Source organism: Meleagris gallopavo, chromosome 6 (genome assembly GCF_905368555.1).
Source record: "Meleagris gallopavo chromosome 6, MGAL_WU_HG_1.1, whole genome shotgun sequence".
Lineage (NCBI taxonomy): Eukaryota > Metazoa > Chordata > Aves > Galliformes > Phasianidae > Meleagris > Meleagris gallopavo.
Window position 1 is genome coordinate 15,325,662 of NC_139409.1, and position 25,450 is coordinate 15,351,111.

Genomic DNA, 25,450 nt, shown 5'->3' on the forward strand with positions numbered 1-25,450 from the left:
TTAAAAACGATGAACCTTTCAGTTCTGTAAATACTACTACTATTGAGTACTGTAGAGTAATGTTATAGATACATAACTGCTTTTCTGTCTAATATTTTAGCTGCTTTTTTTTTTTTTTTTTTAATGCTACTTCAAATGAATGGATGCTCTTTAAGACTAGAGAAAATCTGACCAAATATTTGAAATCTATAACTGAATTTCTCTGGAGGGTGTTAAAAATAAAGGAGAGTAATGATCTAAGCAGAGTTCTGTTTTGAATAGGGAGAAAGGAGTGTGGAGTGCAGGAGGTGATGGTACTCCTTTTTATTAAGTAGGCAAGGAAATGACTGGGAAGAGGAATCCTCTGCACTGGTGTTCCACATGGGTACTGTGCAGATCCAAGATGGGGAAGGGGTGTTAGCTGATTGTTTAGGGCTGAGGGCTCTAACAGGATCATGAAGGAGTTGAGCAGTGTCATTAACAAGATAGATATTCACATAAGGAAATTGCAGAGGAAGCTGTATGGGCAGAACTGATGTAATGATGGAGAGCTGAATGCGTTTCCAATGCCTTCATCTCCTAATAACTAAAAATAGTTTGAAACTACTAGAAAAGAACTAGAAGGGCTAGTGATTTTAACTGAATAGCATAGCAGATGTAGCTTCTAGAAGTTCATGTCAATATGCATTGCTTTCACGGGATTTAGTGGGGTAGAGAGAACCTATCATCAATTTTTTGTCATGATATTAAACGCCTGTCCTGTCTCCCTGAAAAACCAGGCTTGCCTCAGCTTGATTTGCTTGTGCCTGCTTGTGTCCATTTCAAATGTCAGTCCTAACTTAGAAGCTACAGAGGCATTCTCCCCAATAAATCATTAATTGAAAGTAACACAGCAAGAGGTTTTTCTTGAAAATTGAAATGAATCATGATCAACAGATACTGTTTTAAGACTACTGTAATGGAAGGGATTCCTCTTCCTATTTTTTCAGTTGTTCATGCACTGGGGACAAAACAAATAAATGTATTGGATTTGTCGACCTGTTGGGTTTCAGGAAAAAGAAGGTAATGGATCCTGTTTTGATTTGTGGGGAGGAAGTAAAAAAAAAAAACAAAAAAAAACAACAAAAAAACCCTGTCACTGCTGAGCCACGTTGCTGAGTTTAATGACAAGCTGGGAAAGGGTGTTGATAATATTGTTCTTACTTGATTTAGTGTATTAAAAAAAATCTGTTTAATTTAGAAAGTGTGAATGGTTTGTGCATTGTCTTCCTTAGTCATCACTTGCACATTTTTATATACTGTTGGGATGCAGATTGTGAAATCTATTCAGTTGGCTTTGCTATATTGCCATTTGGTTCCAGTTAATTCTTCTGACTAGCTAAAAATGTGATTGTCTTAATTAAAGAAAAAACAGTAAAATTTTCATCGTCTGCAATGTTTGAACATGTCATCAGCTTTTCTTTAAAAAAAAAAAAGTCAAATTGCGATGTAAAATACTTCATTAGTATTAATTACTGTTAGTGAAGAAATAAATTATCAGAAAATCTTAACTTACAGTTGTTAATAAAGCACATTATTTGCTTTCTTGAATAATATAATTCAAGCCATAATTTCATCATCATTTCTAACATTCCTCTTCTGTCCTTTCTTAATTTGCTATGAATGATGCCATTATTCTGTCTCTCACTTGAGCTCATAAACAGGAAAATGCTCCCAAATTCAGCTCATGTCAAGGCTATATTTAAATCGTAATCATTTCAAATCCTGCAATAATAGCTATAAGATATGCTCACTCTTACATGTTTGAACACAGAAATATTTTGGACTGTATTATCTCTTTTGTTCACTGTTGCAGCATTTATCAATTCTTGTAACGTTTACTCATGCTTACCTCTGCAATGTAATTCGGCTTCAGAGATTTTACCAGGCTGTTGCTCTGACCATGTCATTCATCACTCTCTTCAGCAGGAATCCTCTTTCCTAGTGAGTTACATGCATGGTACCAGGCCTCCCTTTGTCATGTGCTCTCATCCTGCCTGTCACCAACTCATAGCATCTGCTGAAATGCAGTGGTCCACCTCCAGTGAGCCCTTCATCACAGAATGGCTGAGGTTGGACAGGTCCTCAGGAGGCATTTTGTCCAAAATGACTGCCTTTAAACCCTGATAGGAATGTCTTCAAGCCTGCTTTCATACTGCCCTGAGATGAAGAGAAATAGACGTCTTTCTTCTGATGCTTCTTCTGAAAGCTTTCTGTGGAAAGATCTTGATGTAGGCCAGGCAGCTTGACAGTGACTTAGCAGGTCATCTTCTGTTCTGCGGTGCGGTGCTGAGGGATGATCTCTGCATCTTTTCAAAGCATCTGTTTTGTATGGCAATCCTCAGAACATCCCAGAGAGCTGAGTGCTTACTTTCCAAGCACGCTGCTCTCGTGAATTGCAAGTCATGTTGCACTGTTATTTTTAGGGTATGTACCTTAATTTGGTAGTTCTGCTTAACTCTTCTAGCTTTTCAAAGGTGGATAAAACATAGCTTGTTAGCCTGGATTTTGAACTTAATCACAGGTAAAATTCTGAAACCGTTGAACAAATGCACAATGTCTTTGTGTCCAATGCAAATCCCATAGTCTAGGGGTCTGAAGTCACAGGCTGTGAAATTATGTAGTCACGGATGCTGAGCTATCAAGATTCTGTTTCCTTACATAGATCACAACTGCCTTAATAATGCAACTCCCAAATCTAAATTAAACTGTTCCCTTCAAATAATCAACTTAGTTGATCAGCTGTGGGGAAAATAAGTAAGATACAATCTTACTTGAAATTATGAATATATAAGGTCCAAGAAATCAAACATGAACCTAAGCCTAGTTTGTTGTCTAACAAAAGTAATTAGCCAATTCTTCTAATATACATAACATTAACAAATTTAACAGGGGTGAATGTGTAGGACAGATGAAAAAAGATAAATATGCCTGCAATGATAAGACATTCCAGTTCAAAACAAAACAAAATACAAGTGCATCTGCAGACTTTTTGTGCATCATGACGTCTGGATATTAATAGAATTCAGAGAAAAGAAGGCAAACTCAATTTGCTAAGATGCAGAGAATAGATGTATTCAACTTCCTATTAAATAATTGCATGAGGCATTTTTAATTTTAATGCTCGCTCTGAATTTCTCTCTCTTGTTTTTCCTCTTTTTCCATTAGATATTTACTGTCTTAAAAGTTTCTTAGTGCCTTCATCAATGTTGCATTTATTTCTAGCTCAATTAAGAAGTGATTGTAATAGTAACTTGTAATGACTTGCTTAAGGCAGTGCTGAATTTGAAGGACTTTATTATGTGACAGAGCTGTGATTTAATGCGTGCATTTATTGGTATTTATTTCCTAAAAGGGGCAAACATTTTCATGCCTGCGTAAATGTCTTACAAATAGGATCGCATGGTAACCCTGTGATTTTGAGTTAGTTAAAAAGATACTTTGTTGGTCAAAACTTAATGCTTAAAGATAACAATCTCATTATTACAACATGAATGAAAGGTACCCTGGAAAGACAGTTTGTCATAATAAATCATGTCGGTCATTGTGTTCTTGAGTCTTCACATGTTGTAAGTGCCAATTTCACATTTTATTTACCATCTTCAATAGACATGCTGGGGAAAACAGACATATATGTCTATATTTAAACATAAGCATACAATAAAATCATATATGATTTCATAGCTGTTGATTGATTGTGACAGCACACATGCCATTATTCCCATTATATTTCTTCTGATAGTGATTACTTTCATATGCAGTTAAGAGAACATGGTGCCAGTATGCCACCTCTCACCCTGCTATATAAATGGGTTTGTTTCACTTCTGTCTAGGATGAACACAGAAGAATTCTGTGCATGTGCATATGTACTTGGATTTACATTGTTTTCACCTAACTTACACATTGCTATCGAAACGTACTTTTGTATTGTACTGTAAATTAAAGGTCTCCTTTTGCTATTTCTGTGACAAGAAATAGTTTTTGTTTGTTCATTTGTTTTGTTTTTGTTCTAAAAAGAATCTCAGACAAGAAGGATAACCGAAAGTAGGGTGGTGAGGCTGTGGGCTCTTTCTTTGTCCCAACAAGGAAAGAGAAAGGAGATGCAGCATCCTGTAATCAGAAGTAGAACATGTGTCCCTGTTCCATACCCAGTGCAAGTCACATGTAGTGATGGGTGTTGAATGTTGTGACCCAATTACTGCAGGGCCAAGGGCTGGGCCCTGACTGCTGTTCCCTTGAGGAAGTGCTGGGAAACCCTCATGCTTCTGTAGAGAGAGAAAGGAAATGGAAAAATCCATAGCCTGTTTCTAAAGTCCCTAGGCAAAATAGTATCATCCCCAGAATTTTAATTTAAAGCTTGTTACGTAGTTACTAGAATTCTGTGAAATACAGAAGGTTGGGACAGCTGCTCGTGAGGATACTAAGTGAAGGTAGAGTCCCCAAAGCACTGGGATGTATCTATGATGACAGTGTTTTGAATGTTTGGTGCAAAAACAAGAAGGAAGAAGGGTAAGTAGAGACCTCTCCTAAATAATTTAGTATCAGGGTTTCTTTTAAAGGGTATTGTTTGAATGTAAACGGTTTTGTTTGTTTGTTTTGAAGGTATTTGAGATTGTCCTACAAATTTTTTTTTTTTTTTTGACAGAAAATGCAGCTGCTTTTACTTAGCCTTTCCTCCATGAGCTGCAGGAATCCTTTTCTCTCTGCAGCTGGATTTTGAGCTGCTTCTTCTGCAGGAGGGGTGGCTTTGTGGGGAGCAGCTTGATTTGTAGCAGCTCAGCCTTAATTTGGGGTTCAGTGCTGCTTCATTTTTCTGTATCTGCAAGAAAAAATAAAAATGCAATGGAGCTTATGAATGTGAATGAAGGAAGTGGCAAGAAGGCTTATAGTGGTTCTGTTCATGTCATATATTTTCTGATAACTAATACAGAGTGGCAAGAGACTTGTCTTTGTAACCGTGATTTTAAATAGAGAACCCAGAAAAGCTACAAGACATTACACAGTTATCTGGGGAGTTACTTGTCATGGCTTCATACAGTTCTGTATCTTACGTCTGAGAAGGTATGGCGATCCCATCTTCAGGTTGGAAGCTGATATCTTATGAAACTGGGAGTAATGCTTTTTTCTTTTGTCATTTAAGTTTGAAAACATTTTCAGAAAGTAATTTCCATCTTCTCAGACAGTTTTTTTTTTTTTTTTTTTTTAAACTTATGTTAGCAGCTGACAGGGAACTGAATGTTTTCATGTGAATTATAAATCCTGGATTCTCTGTTCCTCAGAAAATTCAGGTTCCTGCTTTCTGATATTCAATATGGAAATTCTGTCGTGTGAACTTCTTTTGTATTTCCTCAGCATTTTCTCAAATTGTGTAACAATTCCACTTGTATAACAGTTGAAATGAAAAGTGCAACAAGTCCAGAGAACAGAACTCTCTATTGAGTGGATAGAAACTCTGTCTAAGTCACCATTTTGGTCTTTCCATTATGATTTGATATTAAAAAATAAAACAAAAACCAAAAACCAAGAAGTTAGATACTTGTTTGTACCATGTGAACTTGCTGAGCGCAGCAAGTCATTTTGGTCCTCAGAAGGTGCACGATAGGGAATTCCAAAAGCATAGGTGATTTGGATGCTGTTTAGTATTTGAATTCCTATTGCAAACTCCCATCCTTGTATGAATGGAAGCAGTGATGCTGTCATGGGGAGGCTCAGAATCTTGGGGAGTCCCAGGACTGAACTAAACAGCTTTTGAAATGCTGGCGTAGGGTTCTGACATACAGGTGGTTTCTTAACAGTTCTCTACTCGGTGTTTCCTATGATGTGTAAATCTAGTGTTGCTCCCTCAGGTCATCATTAACTTGTTTGTGTGTTTGGATTAAGTAACTTGGCACCCTCCCCGGGCCTCACTGCGGATCAGCAGAGCAGCAAGTTCTGTCCTGCTTGCTGCTTCTTTCATAACTCTGCAGGTGACTCTGGTTTTCTTTTTTTACTGATTGTGACTTCTGATCTCGTCTTTTAAAGAAGATAGGCAGCTTCTGAAAGTGGGGAGAGCACTGTGTCCTACCGAGCAAGCCAGCACGCCTGTAGCATGCAAACAAGCCTGGATGTGGTTCTTCTTTGCCTCCGGTGTCAGGCTGTTGGTGTGGGCTCTCTGAATGTCTTACAGGCAATTTGGAAATACATGTTTTTCCTGTGTTTTCTCCTTCAGTTTGGAAAGAGGAAAGATGTGGAGACCAAGAGGTTTATTCTAAACAGATTTTGGTGTAGCTCTGTATTAATCAGCAGTGGGCCAAGGTGATTTTTATCTTTTTATGTTTCACATTGCACTATATTTCCATTCTTCCTGCAAATCTCGTGATCTGTTCCCAGTCTTCCAGGTAGAGCTGAGCTCAGAAGATCCTGAAAGTATATAGAAATGGCGGAGCTGGTTCCCCTGCTGCCATCACAGAGACGCTTGCTGCAGGGTGCTGGGTGCTGCTGTGCCACAGTCCTGTGCCATGGGTCATGGACCTGCAGGTCACCCAGTGAGCCATGTAGGTGCTGACGTGTCCTGATAAGGCACATAGTTTGCGTGCGAAGGCTGTAGGAATGCATTGCTTCACAACCAGATTTGAAAGAATAGCATTGAAAGTGGTTAAGTTAGGCGTTCTAACATTTGCACTTAAAGCTAGATGTAGTCCTGTTTGTGTAAATGTTTTGTGGGTCCTGAATACAGTCTTCTCTGAACAGATGCCTCCATGTCTGTTGCTTTCTGAGTTGTGAAGCATGCTGCTATTGCAAAAGCCTGCAAGCAAGGAGAGGGGAAGTATTGCTTAGGGAGTGCCCTCCTGGGATGGAGAATTGCATCGTTCTCTGCCTCTGCAACAGAAGTGTTGTGGCTTTTCAATTAGACTTTAATTAGTGTTTCTAGGTAATTAAACTTCTTGAGAGGTTCAGCTTAATAGACACTTGATGTAGAGATCTTGGTGTGAACGCTTAAAAGCAAATTTGCAGATTTCCTTGGTGTGTTCAGCAAGGGCTTACATTAATTGTAACTGTGCTTTTGCACGCATAGGTCTTCATTAAAGTGACCTTAAATATCATAGAATCATAAAATGGCCTGGACTGAAAAGGAACACAGTGATCATCTAGTTTCAACCCTCCTGCTATGTGCAGGATCACCAACCACCAGACCAGGCTGCCCAGAGCCACATCCAGCCTGGCACTGATATGAAAGCATCTCAAGAAGGGCAGTGTAGATTAACCCATATTCCTGACTTAAGCCCATCTGAGCCTCTTCTTTGAACTTAGGGGTTAAGCACAGCAGTGCCGTCTTGCACGAGTCTTTTGAAAACGTGTGAAAACAATTAAACAGTAATACTACAGTGCAAAGTACTTGAAATCTAGTTGTTTTCTAATAACCAGATTTAACAGTAACTTATCTGTGAATACAATAAGAATCTGTAAATATATTTGCAAATTAATAATAATCTAATTTGCTCTGAAACATTTTTTTCTGAGGAGATTCATTCCTGTTAGTTAACACCACTGCTTTGTGAACAGGATTGTACAACACTTCTTATTTAAGCAGTTGGATGTGTTAATACTTAATTTTTGTACTTCACTGCTATGAATAAACAGTTACTTTTAAAATATTTTTACTCCCAACTTCCATACATGTAGCCAATGTGTCACTGCTAAATTGAAAGCATAAAAATATCTTAATTAACTTCATATATATATATAAGCATATATGTATATATTCACCTTTGTGCTTGGCAAGATCGTGAAGCACATCCTCCTGAAGGCCCTATGTTAGGGCGCATGGAAAATAAAGACAGGATGGTTGGTGGTAACCAACACAGCTTCACAAGGACAAAGTCATGCCTGCCAAACTTGGTGGCCTTTTACGATGGAGTTACAGCGTCAGTAGATAACGGAAGAGAAAAGCAGTTGACAGTGTCCTGCATGGCATCCTGGTCACTAAATTGGAGAAAATGGATTCTGTGGACGGACCACTCACTGGGTAAGAAATTGGTTGGATGGTCGCTCTCAGAGAGCTGTGGTCAACGGCTCAATGTCCAAGCAGAGACTGGTGATGAGTGGTGTTCCACAGGGATCAGTGTTGGGATTGGTGTTATTTAACATCTTTGTAGGCAACACGGACAATGGGATCAAGTGCACCCTCAGCAAGTTTGCAGACAATGCTAAGCTGAGTGATGGATTTGACATCCTAGAGGGAAGAGATGCCATCCAGAGGAACCTGGACAGGCCTGAGAGGTGCCTCCATGCCAACCTCATGAAGTTCAGCAAGGCCAGGTGCAAGGTCCTGTCCCTGGGTTGAGGCATTCCCAAGCACAGACATAGGTTGGATGAAGAACAGCTCAAGAACAGCCCTGAGAAGGATTTGGGAATGTCGACTGATGAAAGACAACATGAGCTGGTAATGTGTTCTTGCAGCCCAGAAGACCAACTGTATCCTAGGCTGCGTCAAGATAAGTATGCCCAGCAGGTCAAGGGAGGTGATTCTGCCCCTCTGCTCTTGTGAGACCCCACCTGGAGAACTGCGTCCAGTTCTGAGGCCCCTAACACAAGAAGGATATTGAGCTGTTGGAGCAGGTCCAGAGGAGGGCCACAAAGATGATCAGAGGGGTGGAACACCTCCCTGACAAGGACAGCCTGGGAGAGCTAGGGCTCTTCAGCCTGGAAAAGAGAAGGTTCTGGGGGGACCTTATAGCAGCCTTCCCAGTAGCTGAAGGGGGCTTACAGGAAAGCTGGGGAGGGACTTTTTATGAGGGCATGTAGCTACAGTATGAGGAGAAATGGTTTTAAACTGAAGGTAGATTTAGACTACAGAAAGAAATCAGGAAGAAATTCTTTATTGTGGGGATGATGAGACCTGGAACAGGTTGCCCAGAGGTGTTGTGGAGGCCTCTTCCCTGAAACTGTTCAAGGCCAGGCTAGATGGGGCTATGAGCAACCTGGTCAAGAGGGAGGTGTCCATGCCTATAGCAGGGGGTTGGAACTAGATGATCTTGAAGGTCCCTTCCATCCTATGATTCTATATCACTTAAATTTCAGGTATGCATTCCTATGGGAACGTTTTGTTTTATATACAGAAGTTTCATTATAAGTCTTTGTAATGATTATCTCCATGATTATTTAAATGAATACATCCAGTTTACTGTCTTTTAAGAAAGTAGAAGAAGCAGATCTTACTCTGCTTACTATTTTATTTGAAAAAGGAAAATTAAAACGAGCATTCCTGTGTTAAAGTTCCTCCTCGTTCTCTTGGATTTTAGGCTAGTCATTGAACTGAGTCATTTAAAATGAAAGAAATATTCTCAGCATATCTCATATCCTGAAGGCTGCTGGTAATACAGTGTGATGCTCCACAAAACTCAGTATGCACTGTAGCTTCTTGTAGTTGATTCTGTTGTTGGACTTAGAAATATAGACAACTACATAGTATGAATCTTAGCATAGGTTCTTACTTCTAGTCAGTTTGAGCTGTGATGAAGCACTTGTAATAACAGGTATAGCCTGAAATGCATTCATTTATACATATATACATATGTATATGTATTAAATGAAACTTATCTATTAGAATGCTTTGATATTTTGTGATATATTGAAGCAGTGTTATGGAAATGCAGAGGAAGGAGACTTCAGAGCAGCGTGATGGGTTTGCAAGATGTACAGCCCATGTGTCTGTACAAAGTGAGGTCTCAGTGAGCAGGGCTTGTCCTGTGCAGCGAGTGACATGGGGACTTGGAGTGCACGAGGAGGGAGAACAATTATTTGTGATTGCAAAGTATGAGCTCGCATGTAGGGTGAACTGGGAACTTAAGTTGCTTCAATATGTGCTTGCTAGATTTTCATAAGCAGAGCAACTTTCTACTTCTAGATGGGATTTTGTGATGAAGCTGTTGGGTATTGCAGGTATCCTTAGCAAAGTTTGCTTATAAATTTGATTGTGAATTCACTTGATCGTACTAGTGTGTTCTGTATTTTCAGGGCGTCTCTTAGCTTTCAGTGAGCTTGAGGATGTTCTTTGCCCACCTCCGTTAAATTCATACTCTTCTTTCACTCTCAGGCACATAAAGACTGTTTTGCAGATTCTCACGGGCGAGGGTTGGTTTATTTGGGGTTGGCAGATAACACGAAAGATGCATAGGAAGTATGTGTACATAGTATAGAAGTTCATGTGTGTGTAAATGTGTATGATACAAAGGGATGAATTAACCATGGCTTGTGGCCTTCAGCCTGCCATCAGACGATATCAGAGATTCTCTTTGGGAAAGTGTTGGGTGCTTCATGGAGATCCCTAAATCTTCACTCCCAAAGCTCAATATTGTGCATTTGCAATGTCATCTTTGAGCTCCAAGCACGGTGCTGTGGCTGTGTGGCTGCAATAGATCCTGGCACCTGCCCTGCTGAGCCGCATCTTAATGAAGCGGCTGCTCCCCACAGACAGCTCTTGCTTTTCTTGTTTCTGTAGAGAGGGTGAGAAATGTTGCTGCCCTTTGCAGGTCCTGCTCAGCCACTTCCAGGAGGTGGTGGCTGCTTTCTGCTGTTGAGGAGCACAAGGGGTGTGCTGCTCATTTGCAGGCGTTTGGCTCCAGGAAGCAAGCTCTGACTCCTTATGTCTCAGGAAGCAAAGGGATGAGAACAGTGCCTAGCTCAGCTCAGCCCTTCTCCACCATGTTGGACAGCCTTATGGGTGGCCTTATTCGTTACAAAAACTTAGTGAGTGCCTAGTTGATGTGCTTGCTTCTTCCTTCCTTGATCTCAGTGAAATATACGACCAGAGGCTTTGTTAGTTCCACATCCTTTTCTTTTTTCTTTCTATTTTTCTAACTTGCCCCTCATGTAGCTTCACATCTTTCAAATAAATACTTGTAGCTTCTCACCTTGACAAGCACCATTCAAGCACACCACAAGACTAATAGCCTTGGTTTTTTTTCTCTCTTCCTTCAGCATGCTGTAGATTTTTTTGCCTTTTGGTCTTTTGTGCTCTGAAGTGACAGCGTTATCAGGGATGGAGCGTGTGTTAGGAGTTCTGTAAGAGCTGTTGTTACTCTTTGAATGTGGGAAGCTGAGCTGCTGGACCATGCCCACTGTGGTTATTGTAATATTATGCATCAGTACAAGAGGTGTGGCAGGTTTTGTTTTTCTCTCTAAAAACCACGTATTAATACAGTAATTTTCTTGCATCACTAAAATTCCTGGTATGTTTTGATAGGTTTGCAGTTTGCCTGAAGGAGTTTTGCATTCCCGAAGGAGGTTAAAGTTTAATAATTCTTGTTCACCCTCTCTTGTGTCAACATGTATGATAGGTGCTCAACACAGGAGCGCACTCTGCTTTAGAAATGCACTTTTGATTTGTTACACGTGTATATCTCGTGTGGTTAACTTCTGCTTGTTTCTCGTTTGTGTTTCTTATAATTTATTATCATTTATCTACTCAGTTTTGTGTACGTGGTCCATGTGCAAATAATGTGTGGCTGGGATTGTACATTGTGTTTTCCATGAAAATAAATGGGAGGCATTACTTTTGGAGCAACCAATGTGCTACAAAAAGCACAATAACACTATTTGATAGAGCAAATTCACAGCTACAAAACACTCTTTTCCTACTTACTCACCACTGTGAGCAATGCACTTTCACCAGCAATGAACAAAAGCCTGCATGCTGCGCTTGTAAAAATCTGCAGTGGTGGAGCTGACCCACTATTTCACAGCTGCTCTGATGGCATCATTGCTAGGAAAATGTTACCCACACAGTCCAGCTTTCACTGTGCTGACATCCACTGTTCGATCTCCATAAATGTTCAGCAAGCGTCAATGGGTGCAATTTTTCAATTCCACACTTTGCTTTGCAAGTTTTTCTTCTGCTCTGCTTCCTTACTTTCCCAGCTGTAGCCTTCCTTATGATGACACTGTCTAATACCGCAAGCATTCTTAGCAAAGGTTTATCTGACAAGCTCTAACCAAGCCTGTTAGTCCATCTGCCTAACAGCAGAGTGCCAGATGTGTTCAGTGTGTTCGGTTGTTTTTTCCAATGGGATGCTGGATGCAAAATTCAGACTGCACTGAAAAACTCTTCCACAGCGTGTATGTGATTCCGTGTGTCCATTTCCTTGACCCTCCCTCATGGCTTTTGGTTGAAAGGCTGTATTTTGATTTGTTTCCAGCTGCTGGGCTGCACTGCGAGGAAATATCTTCTGGTATCCACTTACTAACTTAAAAAAAAAAAAAAAACAAAAAAAAAAAAACAAAAAAAAAACTCCTAGATTCAAATGTTTGTTTAAAATAGTGTATAATGTTAGAGTAAAACATTACAATATTTGTGGAAATTAAGTGACACGTCAAAACTTTTAGTGTTTTAATCATACCACCATAAATGAAACGAGCTGTGGCAGTGATATTTTGTCAAATAATTTGCCATGAAAAGTAGCATATACTGTATAATATTTTCCAAAAATCTGAAGCCTACTGATGAGTGAGAAGAGTAATTATGTAACGGTATGAAATTTAGACCGCATAATTATATTGCTATAACGTAAAAGCTGACAGTGATGTGAAATTTGGCAGCACATATTACTGCTCATTTTACTGTTTTTCTTCCTCTTCTCCTTCAACGCTTCAGTTAAAGGTCATAGTGGATGCAAGGGGAAATTCTAAGCCTGATTTTTCTCTATCATGAGGCCGGATTTCAGACTTTGGTGTACAGACTACTGCAGTTAGGCTGACTTCGTCATTGATGAGTAGATCTCACTGCATATCAATCCTGCTTTTAAGCACAAATCATTCATTCAAGAATATTAAGATCCTCAAATTAGGAGTTCCATAAACCAGATGGCTAATTGTTTGCTGGAATATGATGATGCTAAGTTTTAGATTTCTGATTAAGCTGAGTTGTGTGGGAAATGCTAATACAGAGTTCAGTAGAGAGCGGAAGAAATTTGCTTTATTTGTTTTGGGAAGAAATCTATTATGGTTACCACTTTTCCCGTGCAAAAATTTAACATATATCAAAGTCAAATCACAGGCTTGGGAACGTGGAAGGCTGAAGATGTTCATCAAAATAGCAGGAAGGGACATGAAGTGGGAAGCCAGAGTGCTTGCTTGGAGCTCAGTCCAGTGGAAAACTGAAACAAATGATTTCCTGTGTTGGTGGCACATTGTGTTGTGTGTCTTAAAAGCTTTCCTCTTGAAACTGCCATATGCTTTCTAGCAAGTCTTCACAAAGTAACTTATTGCAGGACCAGCAAATTTCTTGGGCATCCTTCTCTGACTGCTGGAGATTAAAATAATAATAATAATAAAAAAATTAAGGACTGGCTCGGACTTGGAAATTTATCATAGAATCATAGAATGGCCTGGGTTGAAAAGGACCATAATGATCATCTAGATTCACCCCCCTATTGGTTTTTATTCCATTTGCAGTAAGTAGTTCTTAATTAAAGAAAAAACACGTAAGAATCTCACATGTATGAGTTCATTTTCACTGAAACAAAACACAAGTTATCCCCATAATTAAAGTGTGTTCAATTGCAAACCAAGCAATTTGCTTTCTGTGTGTACTTTGAACAGAAGTTACTTAGAAGTTCACTGGAGGAAAATCTTTTCAGTATCCAATTCAGTTTTTTTTCCTTCAAACTAGGAAATGTAACAGGTACCACTGTGATGAACCTGCTAAGGTCCAAGGAATGTATCCTGATGAAGAAGGCTGTGAAAAGTTCTTTTGTCCTCTGTGACTTCTTTGTGGTCTACACTTATTTTGGATAATGTTATCCTGTTTGGATAATATTACCTTATAATATAATGGAATTAGATGAAATACTTTTCATTTATCTTCAGTAGAAAAGCAGAAAAATAAGTGATTTATCCTAACCCAAATGCTACCTCCTTAAAAAAAGCACACACAACTGCTGCAGAATATAGAACTGTCATATTTTGTAAATTAGTTGTAAACATTTCCTTGTTTTGTGGTTTCTTTTTCCTCACTTCATCCAGTTCCTTATTTTCTTATAGTTCTAGCAAGGCTTGTGTTCAACTTAATCAGCTAAAGAAGAAAGACAGGCAAAACACCCCTTTGCGTTAGGGAGTTCGTATCTATTACATGTCATTGCTTACAGAACACGTGATTTTTACTTACAGAACAGCTTGCAGACAATGTGATTTCAGCTTTTCAATACATAATGTGAAAATGACCAAGTTTACAATGAGCAAGGGAATAAACTTATTTTAAACTTTTTTTTTTTTTTGTAAGTCGTGCCTAATTCTTATTTTCCACTCGATTCTTGCTGTGCACTTACTTTTTAAGTGACTGGATTCAAACGTGTGGCATGAAATGAGAATTGCCGTGTTTACCAAAGAAGAGAAAATCCATACTGACTGACTTAAAAGTGCAGGAGCTCCCTCTGCTGGCTGCAACGTGTCTGGAAAGTTTGGGGGAACTTGGGTTACGCAAGAATGATTCATAAAGGCAAACATGAGCAGAGCATCCCAGCCCTTTCTTCAAGATATTACTACTTGGTTGTGAGTACATGTGCACAATGTATTAAACCATGCGAAGAGGTAGCAGCAGTTCAAGAGGAGTTTATTGTATTTATTCTTACTTGGTACAGGCAAAATCTTTTGATGAAGATGATGGCTATTATGTGGTGTAGCTAATTTCTGAATTGTTTTATGGCACTCTCTGAGCAAGCAGCAACTTTCCAAAAACTGGATATTAATGTTGTTTGAGTCTTGCTCTACGCCATGACAGACAGCAGGCTTCCTCTCTGTCATGTAGCTGCTATGGTCAGGACAGCAATGATTAATGTAGGTGTACACTGCCATTCCAGTATCATCTGTTTACATAAGTGTCACCTGAGCTTTTTGTAGCTGTTATTAATAATGTTAGACCTTGCTGGTGACGTGGTACAGAGCACTAAAAATTATTATAGTTTGAGAAAGGGGGGAGAAGTGGGAGTCTTTCCAAGAATTTCCAGTTCTAATTATTGCTACACCATCCTTTCCCTCCTGTCCCTGTAGGAAGCAGTAGGAAAGAGCATCCTCCCTGGCTCTTTGTGTTCCTTCAAGCATTGCGGCATCTTCAATTTTGCAAATCCTCAGAAAACATTACATTTCTGTGGGTATTTAAGTTTAAAAAGGCAGTATCAGTCTTTCATGCAGCATTGTTCTGAAGGGCAGGAAAGTGGCTGTGAGAGTGGCAATGGGAGGAGATCTGTTTCTTAGCTGTTAAACAAACAAAAAAACCCACAACCGAGAAAGCAGCCAAACAAAATCTGACCCAGAAAATGTATCAGAATGAGTTTCTGCACAGGTGGAGCGACAACCTCAGGCCTGTGCTGGGGACTGCCTGTGTGCCAAGTAGTGGATCATGTTTTGTTCTGCATAAACAGGATTATCTGCAGTGATTTTGCTGGTGAGGCCATCTGCCCAGGAGCAGGGAGCAAGTCTGCTGCAACAGGAGGGAGGGGCACGGTAATGTCCTCTGGAGGAGAAAGCCGGCAAGGACTGAGGAGCTGTTTAAAACATAGATGCTTTGACTTTTGGGACTTTCTCTGGGTAGTCATGTGGGCATGTGTCACACTACAGAGTCCCTTGAACCTGAAAACAATGACTGTTGTTTGTAACATTGTGAGTATCAGTCAGCTGCATGATCCCTGTCTGAGATGCTGCAATGCATCCACTTCTGGTGTTCATAAGTTGGCTAATTCTGTTTTCTTTCGGAATCTTCATCGTAAACACTGGATTCAAAAGTGTCATAGCTCTTTAGTAGCTGTGGCAAGGCACCATTCATCTCATCACCTCAGTGAATTGCTCAGAAATTCACATTTCTGCATGCTGCCTGAGCTTTTCCCATTCAGTCTCACTGGATTTTGGAGACCTTACAGGTTACTGCAGTCTAAGGGAACAGTAGCACCTCTGCTTTTGCTGAGACAGTTTCCAGAGTTCCCAGTAAAATACTCTGTGGGTTTTTATTTCTATTTACTTCTCTAATCTTGCTGAGATTTCAACATCTATTAAGACAAATTCAGCTATAGCCTACATAATTTTCATCTGTACTGTATGCAGTGCAGCATTGTAAGGTTCTGTGTATAACTTTCTGTAAGTCTGTATTAATGCCAGCATCTCTGTCTTTTGGCTGGGAAGTACTGAGGTTAGTTTTACAGCACAGCTGTGAATATTTGCCTCTCAATATGCCGTATAGAAGCCAGCCACACAGCTGGGCACAAGAGGGCACAATTGCTCAGTTAGCAGTAGGGTCTCTGTGGTCGAGGGCATCCCAGTGACTCGGGATGTGTTTTAATACTCCGATGTGAGTTGCTGCTCAGGAGTGCTTGCTGTGGCAATCACCTTCATGCAGTAGGTATTCCTGCACAAGGTCTGCAAGGTGCAGTTCAGCATCAGTTTTCAGTGGGAATTTTGTAGGATGGCTTTGGATGCAGTGAGTAGCAAGAATGAAGCAGGTGTCAGGTAACCAGCAGCTTATTGGATTCCTTCCTTTTAAAGGACATTGTATTTTGTACATTTGCCTAATTCGGAAAATGCAGAATGCCTAGAAAAAATGTATTCAACCGAGCTCTGTCAGCATTGTGCCTTTGTGTCATCAGTCAAAGTGGAAGCTGAGAGTACCAGATAAACACTAGCCACTGCTTGCTTCCTTATCTTCCCATCTCAGGGTACACATGTAAGGAGCGGCATCCATCTGTACTGGAGGAGACCAATGCAGTAACTGTAATTTTTGTACAACATAAGTGGTTTCTCAAGCAGCTGTATGTCAGCTGATCTCAGCTACCTGCCACTTCTCTATTTTTCAGAGTTTTTGAGTCCAGAGGGAAGACTGAACTGCCTCTTTTATACCTTCTCATAAAGAAGTGTACAGTAACTGCACATTCCTGTTTTAATTTTGAGTGCTATTAGGGAGTCTGCATCTCAAATTAATGTTCTTACTGTAGAATGTTTTCTGTTGCTTTGTCAAAACTTCTGAATTCACAATATTTTAATTTCAAAAGCATTTTTAAAAAAATGCTTGTACAACTTTATTTAGGTACACCTGCTGGAGCTGATACACTTTCTGATCTATATATCACCACCTTTGTGATTGGCTAATAAACTGCAATGTACGTAAGTTGGAGACACCACTACAAATAACTAAAAACATCAAATGCTCATTATCAAACTGCTTAGCTCTCTGATTTATTCAGATTCAGACAAAATAAGAAAAAATACTTTGGTATTTGTAGCAAATGCCAAAATAGAATCAATGCAGTATTGTTCACCTAGTTGAAATTGCAAAATCCAGGAAATGCAAACATTAAGTTTCCAACAGCAACATTAACTTGGACTCTTTGCATATCCTGTGTTTTCCTGGTTTTTACATACATAAAGTAATGTATTAAGCTGTGAGTTGAACAAGAAAAACAGAGAAAATTCTTCACGTAGGTAATGCTGCCAAGTTAAGTACTGTAACATTTGTGTTTATTGATCTTTTATCATTTTAAATTATTTTCTTCATAAAGATTGAATATGTTTTTGTTTTGGTTTTTTGTTGGCCAAATGATTTTTTTGGCCTAATGAAGTGAAATCTGAGAATTTGTCTTCACTTCAGTGTGAACTCACCATACATTACCTTTGGCCTTGAATCTTCATCCATCACTAACTCAGATCTGAATTAAATCACTGTTAAACTTGACAATAAGACTTGAATGTCAGCACTGGCACCTTAATTGCAGTGGGACTATATAACTTAGGCCATACAGGCTGGCAAGACAGATCTGACAGTTGCCATTAGATCTAATAGATCTGGTTTTTTGCTAATTAAATTCCTATGTAATTGAAGTGTGCAGTGTCTGTACTCATGGAGTAGCTCAAGCTTGAAGTGTTGCAGTAAAAGTGAGCTCTAACTGCATCTCTCTGTATGACAGTGTGCAACTTTGGAAATGATATGAAATTTTAATGTTCCAGATGTTACCGTGCATTGATAAATATGCAAGTCAGAGCACTGGGAAGTCCTGCTATGAGGGTGCGTAGAGCCTGGGGGTACAGAGCTGCTGGCGGAACAATCTCTCTATCTCCTACCTCCCTATCTCCTTGCATATAACCACAATTTGAGGTTTGGAAAAAAGCTAGGACTTGCTCATGAAGAAGAGATTTGGAAATTGAAGCTAGGTTTGGAAACCAAAAAAAAAAAAAAAAGAACAATAGAGAGATGAGGCAGTGGTAGGATGAGTGGAAATGGAGACTTTTAGGGAATTTTATTTCCCTTACAGTCTTTGCTATCATGCAAGAATGTGGGGACGTTGGTGAAGAAAGGGGTAAAGGTTTGTAGGTAAAGGACCATGGGTTCACAACAAGAATAGTGAGTACATAGCAGTGCCACCCAAGGAGGAGAGGAAGATGGATAGAGGTGTGAAGCAAGGAATAACAAAGTAGAATTGGGACAGCAAGGGCTGACAGGAGGAATGTTCCCTTCTGAAAGGAAGGAAATGGGGAAATGAAAACAGAAGCGTTAGGAAGCGTGTCCCGAGTGAGAAGTCACACAGTGAGCTGATGGCAGGGCAACCTCAGTGCTTGCAGAGGAGGAAAGGAATGAGGAGAGTTTCAGATAAGTGTTCTGGAGCTAGCTGGAATCTGACAACTGGAAGATGCTGGGCTGAAGAACAGTGATGGGGAGCTTACAGGGAAGAGAAGACTGCAAGCAGTGCCTGGCATGCTTGAAGTACTAACATTGCAGAGGCCCTGGAAGATGTCATTGCTATTCAGCTTCAACTTTGTTTTCTTTTACAGACTTAGCATCCCACAGCAATTTGGCTTGCAATGCTTGCAAATTTCTGGAAGTCAAACGTGCATACTTCCTCCCACTAGCTGCTGCCTATCCATGTGCAATACTTCACTTTTACTGCACCTGTAGGTGTAAGGAAGTTTTTTGTTACTCATACTCAAGATGCAACTAATAAATTATCACTTAATAAATCAAGACGTTTTCCAAAATTGAGCTAAAAGCATATACTTTTCAGATTGCTCATTAAATCTAAAACTTAACATTAAAAAAAAGTTCTTTTGGGTTTTTTTTTTGGATAAAAGTATGTTGAGAAAGTGAAGTTCATTCTACTTTTGCTCTCAGAGGAAAGAAATACATAATGTTTACTTTTTCATTCCTGTTCTCCCTCTCCCAATCTTCTCTTCCATCTAAAATTAAAAAAAAATAAATCACGTTTTGACAGAAATGAATTGTAGAAAGTTGTGTTGAACAAAGAAGAACGGTTTGGAAGATGAAGTAATGTAGAAAAGGTAAGGTAGTCAAACCCTCAGTCTGCTATGGAAACAAACATAACATAGGGAAGCACTGTAAAATACCCCTCCCAGCCCCCCTCCTTCCCTCTCAGTTTGGCTCTAGAGGTGTAAAAATTTCTGAGTTTGGAAAAATAACATGCTAATACCATTGGGGATGTTTCTGAATTTGAAATAATAGTATTTGTATGTTCACCTGTTTCTGAGGATGATTTTTTGGATGTGGCACGTTCTTTGAGCCTCACGACTATGATGCTCAATATATTGCTGACACAAATAGCTTGCTCAACTGTGAATAATTCAATGAAATATTTGTTGTTTTATTAAGCATGGCCTTAATATTGTTTTTGTTTCTATTGGAGATTTTCCATCAGCTTTTGTAGACATAAAATCGAACTGCATTATAGTGCTCATAGAAGTTGGAAGGAACTTGCAAAGATCATCAAGTCCAACTCCTGGCTCCACATAGGACCACCCAAAAATATAGAATAATAATCCATATTTTAATATCATATATGCATTTCTAAAATAGGAGTTGCAGGGCCCTTTGGTACAAAGCATCTCGTTGTCTGCTAAGGAGCACTCAATTTTTCAGTATTTTGGAGTCTTTATAATTTACTTCAGCTTACGTTTGTCAAAAAGATTGTCAGGAAACCGTGCCAGAACAAAACTGTTTGTGCAGGTAATTAATAGAGAGGCTATGGTACCCGCTGACAGGTTTTGTTTTTTTCCAGGAAAAGGAATGGTTTGCAGCTAGGGGAAAAGTGTTAAGAGTGTACCCAAACCAGTAACTCAAACCCATAGAGCACCTTTGATGTCAGACATAGCTTAGGTCACATTTTAGTGAATAGCTTTATTAAAATAGCTTATTAAACTAATATTATTCTGTCAGTTGGTACATTTTATTTGCAAAAAATGGAATCTGTCTAAGAGTATCTGACATCAACTGCTCTGATGCTGTTTTAAATTAATCTGGTAGCTTTAGAGTATGTATTTAAAGGAATGTGCTCAATTCCTACACTGACGTGTAAATTCTGAGTCTGAACAGAGCTCATGAAGTTTTTTTTTTTTTTGTGCTAAAGACAGCAGAGGTGCACATTGTGAATGGTTTTGCCACTACTGCAATTTTATCTAGTGCTGCTTTTATTGAGTGCATTTTGCATGTAACAAAGCTATATTTTAATGCAGCAACAATTTAAAACTTCTCATGTAGGATGAATAAATTATACTTGGCATCTTATGAGGTAGACTGCAGTGCTTTCAGATGTTACTTTGTCTTACGGTCTCTGAAATTGATGGAGAAATTTTAATCTACCGAGATTCATTTTTAACTGGGTTATTTTTTCTCTCAATATAGGTAATAAATACTTCTTTCTAAATAGATTTTTTCTTTTTTTTTTCTTCTTTTTTTTTTTTTTAATTCAGCTCAGAAGTGAATTTGTATTACTTTCTTTCAAGCGATACATAAACATCAACTTCAGGGATGATGAACAAATCTTCCCCAAAAGATAACGTATTTGACTGATTAAAAGCCATATGCATTAAGTTTTATAATGAAATGCCCTCTTCAGAACAGTATCATGGCAGGCTGGCTAAGCACCACTGGAACAAGATTCCAGCATCTCTTGTAATATACAGCTAATCTGATTTCTGCACTTTCTCCTCTGAAATCAGGGACTTCCAGTCAAGCGTAGAGCTGCTGGGAGCAGTAGGAACCTCTGGGCTGAGCTGAGTATCCTTCCCAACTGTATTTAGTCTGCATGGAAGGATGTTGTATCAAATGAGTGGGAGTTATAGATAAATGCTTATCAGAGTCATTTAGTTAGCCTTGTATTACAAGTAAAACAGTTCCTTCTTATGAAAGTTGGCTTTTACCTTTTGGTACTTAAACATGTTTGTGGAATGTCTCCATTTGTAAAAGTTTTCCCATAAGTAGAGACCAGAGCTGTCTCTTTTCTGAAGTTTTGGGCTTCATAGTTAAATTTGAAGCTGAAAATTCTGTTTTTACTCTCAAAGTGTGATTGTATCTAAAATCCCCATGGTGTAAGCTAAACATTTGCATAAGCCACGCAAAATGGAAAATGCTAATGTAGTATCCTAAAATATTATGCAGAATCCCCGCATTCATCTGGTGGATGAAGAGGGATGTGATGACATTGATAAGATGTCAGTCAAGGCAGCTGTTGTCCTTTTCAGTTTGGGACACAGTTGAAGTCACAAGCACCCATGGTCTATGCAGCGCTTCAGGATGACTTTTTTGTGGGCTCCTGCTGATGGTGTGCTTATGCTACTTATAGAGACAGCTGACCAGCTTTGGAGGGCAGCTGAGAGCCACAACTGATTCTAGAAGACTGTCAGAGACTGTGATGGAGTAGACCTCATTTCATCTTTCTGAAGAGTAGACCACCACTCTCAATTAATATTTTGTCTACCATAGCAGATTTACTTTTTCCCCAGTCTAGAAAACCTCCTTTGGCAATTTCCTGTGCTGACTAGGTTTAGGAGATTTGTATACATGTCCCTAGTTATTCAATTACTGGAGGCCCCACAATGAGTGCAAGACCAAATGGCTGTCAAATTTCCTGTCTCTGCATGAAATCTCTATCTGGTGGTTCAAATACCATTTGCAGGCATGCTGTTTTAGTTCTGGAAATGAGGGTTATAGTCTTCATAACTGTAGCATCCTTTAGAACAGGCTGAGTGGGTTTCTTATATCAAACAACCTGTTTTTTTTATGTTTTTTTTTTCTCCCGAATTGGAACGTTATTAGGTTCATGCTTTTTACATCTTAACTGTCTTAAGTCAATTCAAATAATCAACCTGCCTCTAAAATGTGAAGGAAATCTATTTATACTCATAATAGTGCCAAAATATTAAGTAACTTGTAAGGCAGGCTTTCAGACAGAAATATTATGCAGTTTATTAAGGTTTGGATGGGGAGCTGAACGTAAAACCAAGTCTTGATGAGTGTTGTCTGCAAAGGCCTGATTCTAGCTGTAAAACCAGATTTGAATGGGTTTTCCTACCTAAATAACTTGACTAAAATTAAGTGTGCCTGTGGCTAATGGAGTCGCTTCCATTCAAAGGCAGTAGATGAGCTCAAGCAGACGCACAGTGTAGGTCTGCTCACCTTGGTGCTTGTACACATCTCCCTTTGGTCTCATCTTGCTTCCTGTATGTAACGCAGGTGGTGGAAGCTGGTTTTATCCCCTTCCCTTTGTATCTTACTAAGGGGCCTCTTATTTGTGTGAGACGCAGGAAAACCGTTCCGTTGGAGAGCTGTAATTGTCTGGCTGTGTTGTGGAGGTGTCCCCAGGAGCTGCTTATAACCAGGGCGTTCAGCACCGCCATCCCTGACGTTGCCGTAAGGAGCTTGGCGGGTGAAGCGCGTCTGGCTTGGTTAACGTGCTCGTGTAGTGTACGAGAGCTATCTGAAGGCGAGGGGAACGTGTTTTCATAGAGGTGAATTGTTTTGGATGCCTTTAGTTGGACTGCAGCTAGGAACGCCTTTCCTATAGGAGCCCAAATAGGCGCGGAGCGGAAAGCTTTCCGACCTTCCCGCCGCTCCCTTCACGAGCCGCCTCCTCGACTCTCGGCTCCCCGGGCCGAGCTGCGGCGGGAGCCGTGGCGCCGTGAGGCCGCGAGGTGGCAGCAGCGCCGCGGGACGGCCGGGCGGGAGCCGCCGCTCCTGGCTCACTGTTTCCACGCGGTGGCTGCCAGAAGAATCTGATACAGTGTGATATATAGAAGCAAGGTACGGCTGGAATAATGAAATTTCAAAAATAAGCCCTTTTTAGAGGCTGGTCGTAACGGTCCTGTTGGGTATTGTAAATGCCTCAGGTGCACTTGATACTGCTGTTACGTTCCTGGCTTTTGGTTCTAATTTTTATGGAAAGATGGATTGAACTTCAATTTAAGAATATTCGGTAATCCCTCTCAGGACATACTGTAACAGCTGGTATTGCTGTGTTGCAGCAAATCGATTCCATACAGCAGCCAGCAGTGCTGATGGCTGCGCTTCGGCAGAAACTTCCAAGGCATTTGGAACAAAGCGAGCCAAAGAAAATAACATCATCGCTGCAAAAATGTGCCTTAATTTGCAAGTTAGAAAAAAAAAATCCCCCTTCCACTCCAGCAAAATATTAAGCATTTTACTGGTAAGGATTTCATCAGGTCATTTATTTTTCATTAATATATATTTAGGATCTGGAGGGAATAGCTTTATGTGATATATAAGTTTCTTAAATAATAAGAAACTTGAATTCTTTTAATAGTGAATGATTTACCGTGAAATAAAGAAAAATCAGGAGTAGATCGAGTTCAGAATACACGACATGTATGTCGAGCTGCTCCGCTTTCCACACTGCCCAGTGAATATTTTTTGAGGAACCCGCAGTTCTAATTAATAATCAGCATTAAGGAGAATTCTTTGCATGTTTACATGTTGTTCCTGTTGTTTTTATTGGCTTTCTTTTTTAGTGTACAGAAGTACCTCAAACTGCATATAAATGAAAGACGCCCCATTAATGGGAGATCCCTTTGTTTGAACAAGTTTCTTGCACACATGAAAACTGAAAGTGCTCCCATCCGTCCCTGTGGCTGTAGCTGTGTGCTGCTCCGGGGGCTGTACGTGAGCTCAGAGCAGGAGTTCTCCTCATGGTTCCTGTATGTGGTCAAAAGAAAACAAGCAGAATTAGTGCAAACCAAGTATGTTCTTTTTTAATTTGTACAGTGTGTCCTTGGCTGTGATGCCTCTTTTTTTTTTTTTTTCTCCTTCTTTTTGAGCTGCACCCAGACTAGCTTTGCAGATAGATTTGTTTCTTACAACTTTGTCATCGTGAGTTGGTCTATTGCTCTGAAGCGCTTCTTTATCTCTGTTTTAAATCTTATTCAAGCTGATAGGCTTTGTACTGATATGATGGACAAGAAGCTTTTTTTGGGAAAATTCAGCTTTTTTAGTTTAAGCTTTTTTTTCATTACCGCAATCTTTTGTAACTGAAGCAAACAAAAAACACAATCACAGTCACCCCTATAACAGACAGTAGGTAATCCTTCCAGTTGCAGAAGTTGTTATCTGAGGCTGTAACCCTCACTTTGCTCGCCTTCTTAAAACAGACAGGCTAACAGATTGGCTCGGGTTTGAAAGCTGACATGCAAAATTATTCTTCAGATGAATGCTTAGGGGGAATAAAAAAAACTTAAAAAAAACCTCTTCTGATTCTTTAAACAATAGGCTTACACCTGTGGACGAGTTAACAGCTAACTTGTATCTTAATAATTGATTTAAATCTTCATATAAATAAAACAGAGTGGATGGCCCTTGCTATGCTGCAGTGCTTTCAGCAATGTGTGGATTTCTATTTTGTTTTTTTTTTTTTAAAAAAAGAAAATGTTGCACAGCGTACAGTGTTTACAGCACCTGTATATTACTCCTTCACGAGGCTGTTGCCAACTATGAATGTGTCCAAAATATGCACTTTCGAAGCCAATGTGACTTCAAAAGCCACTCTGATTAATATGAATATGTTTAGAAATTAAATAAAAACTAAAAGAAAAACAGCAATAGCAGCAACAAAATGCTCTCCTGTTTGTTTATGTTCTTCTGCTGGAGCAGAGCTGTGCTGGCTTCTTTCTTCAAGGACGCTTTTTGTTTTCTGAAATCTGAAGAAAACATCTTATTTTCTGTAAGCTTCTGCTTCTCCCTCTCCCTTCTTTCTCCCTGCAAACACATCAGCCTCTGCTCTGCTCTAGGTAAACATTTCCAGACTTAACTTGTGAAAAGAATTCCATAGTTTCTCTTCCAGTTTCATATTTTAACATACCTGAATTTAAATATGTGCACTTAGATTTGAAATTGGTTCGTACTTTCCTTATGTTTGCTCTGAGTTTTCCTTAAGAACTGTTTAAAGACCCAAGTTTAGTATCTCCAGGCTTATGCAATAATTAAACAAGTATCTTTTTTGTTTGTTTGTTTTAAAAATGTGACTTCGTGGTAATGAATTATAAGAAAGAATCCTTATATGGTTAGCATGAGAATGGCTCCGTAAATCAAGCTGCCGTTTCCCCTGGATAAGTGCTTGCTCTGGTCCTGGCTTTTATAATTTCATTTAAAATTCAGTTTATATTTCTAGATTAAGATCT

The 25,450-nt window shown here is 39.5% G+C and overlaps 1 protein-coding gene across 3 annotated transcripts in view; it reads left to right on the forward strand.

Moving 5' to 3' along the window:
* Nucleotides 1–25,450, forward strand: part of MPP7 (MAGUK p55 scaffold protein 7) — a 141,594-nt gene that overhangs the window by 17,749 nt on the left and 98,395 nt on the right. Inside the window, exon 3 of one of the 3 annotated variants that reach the window (XM_085227183.1) lies at nt 23,789–24,016. The exons of the other annotated variants lie outside the window; for them this stretch is intronic. The gene's annotated coding sequence lies outside the window, so the exon portion shown is untranslated. The remainder of the gene's footprint in view (nt 1–23,788; nt 24,017–25,450) is intronic. 3 annotated transcript variants of the gene reach the window in all.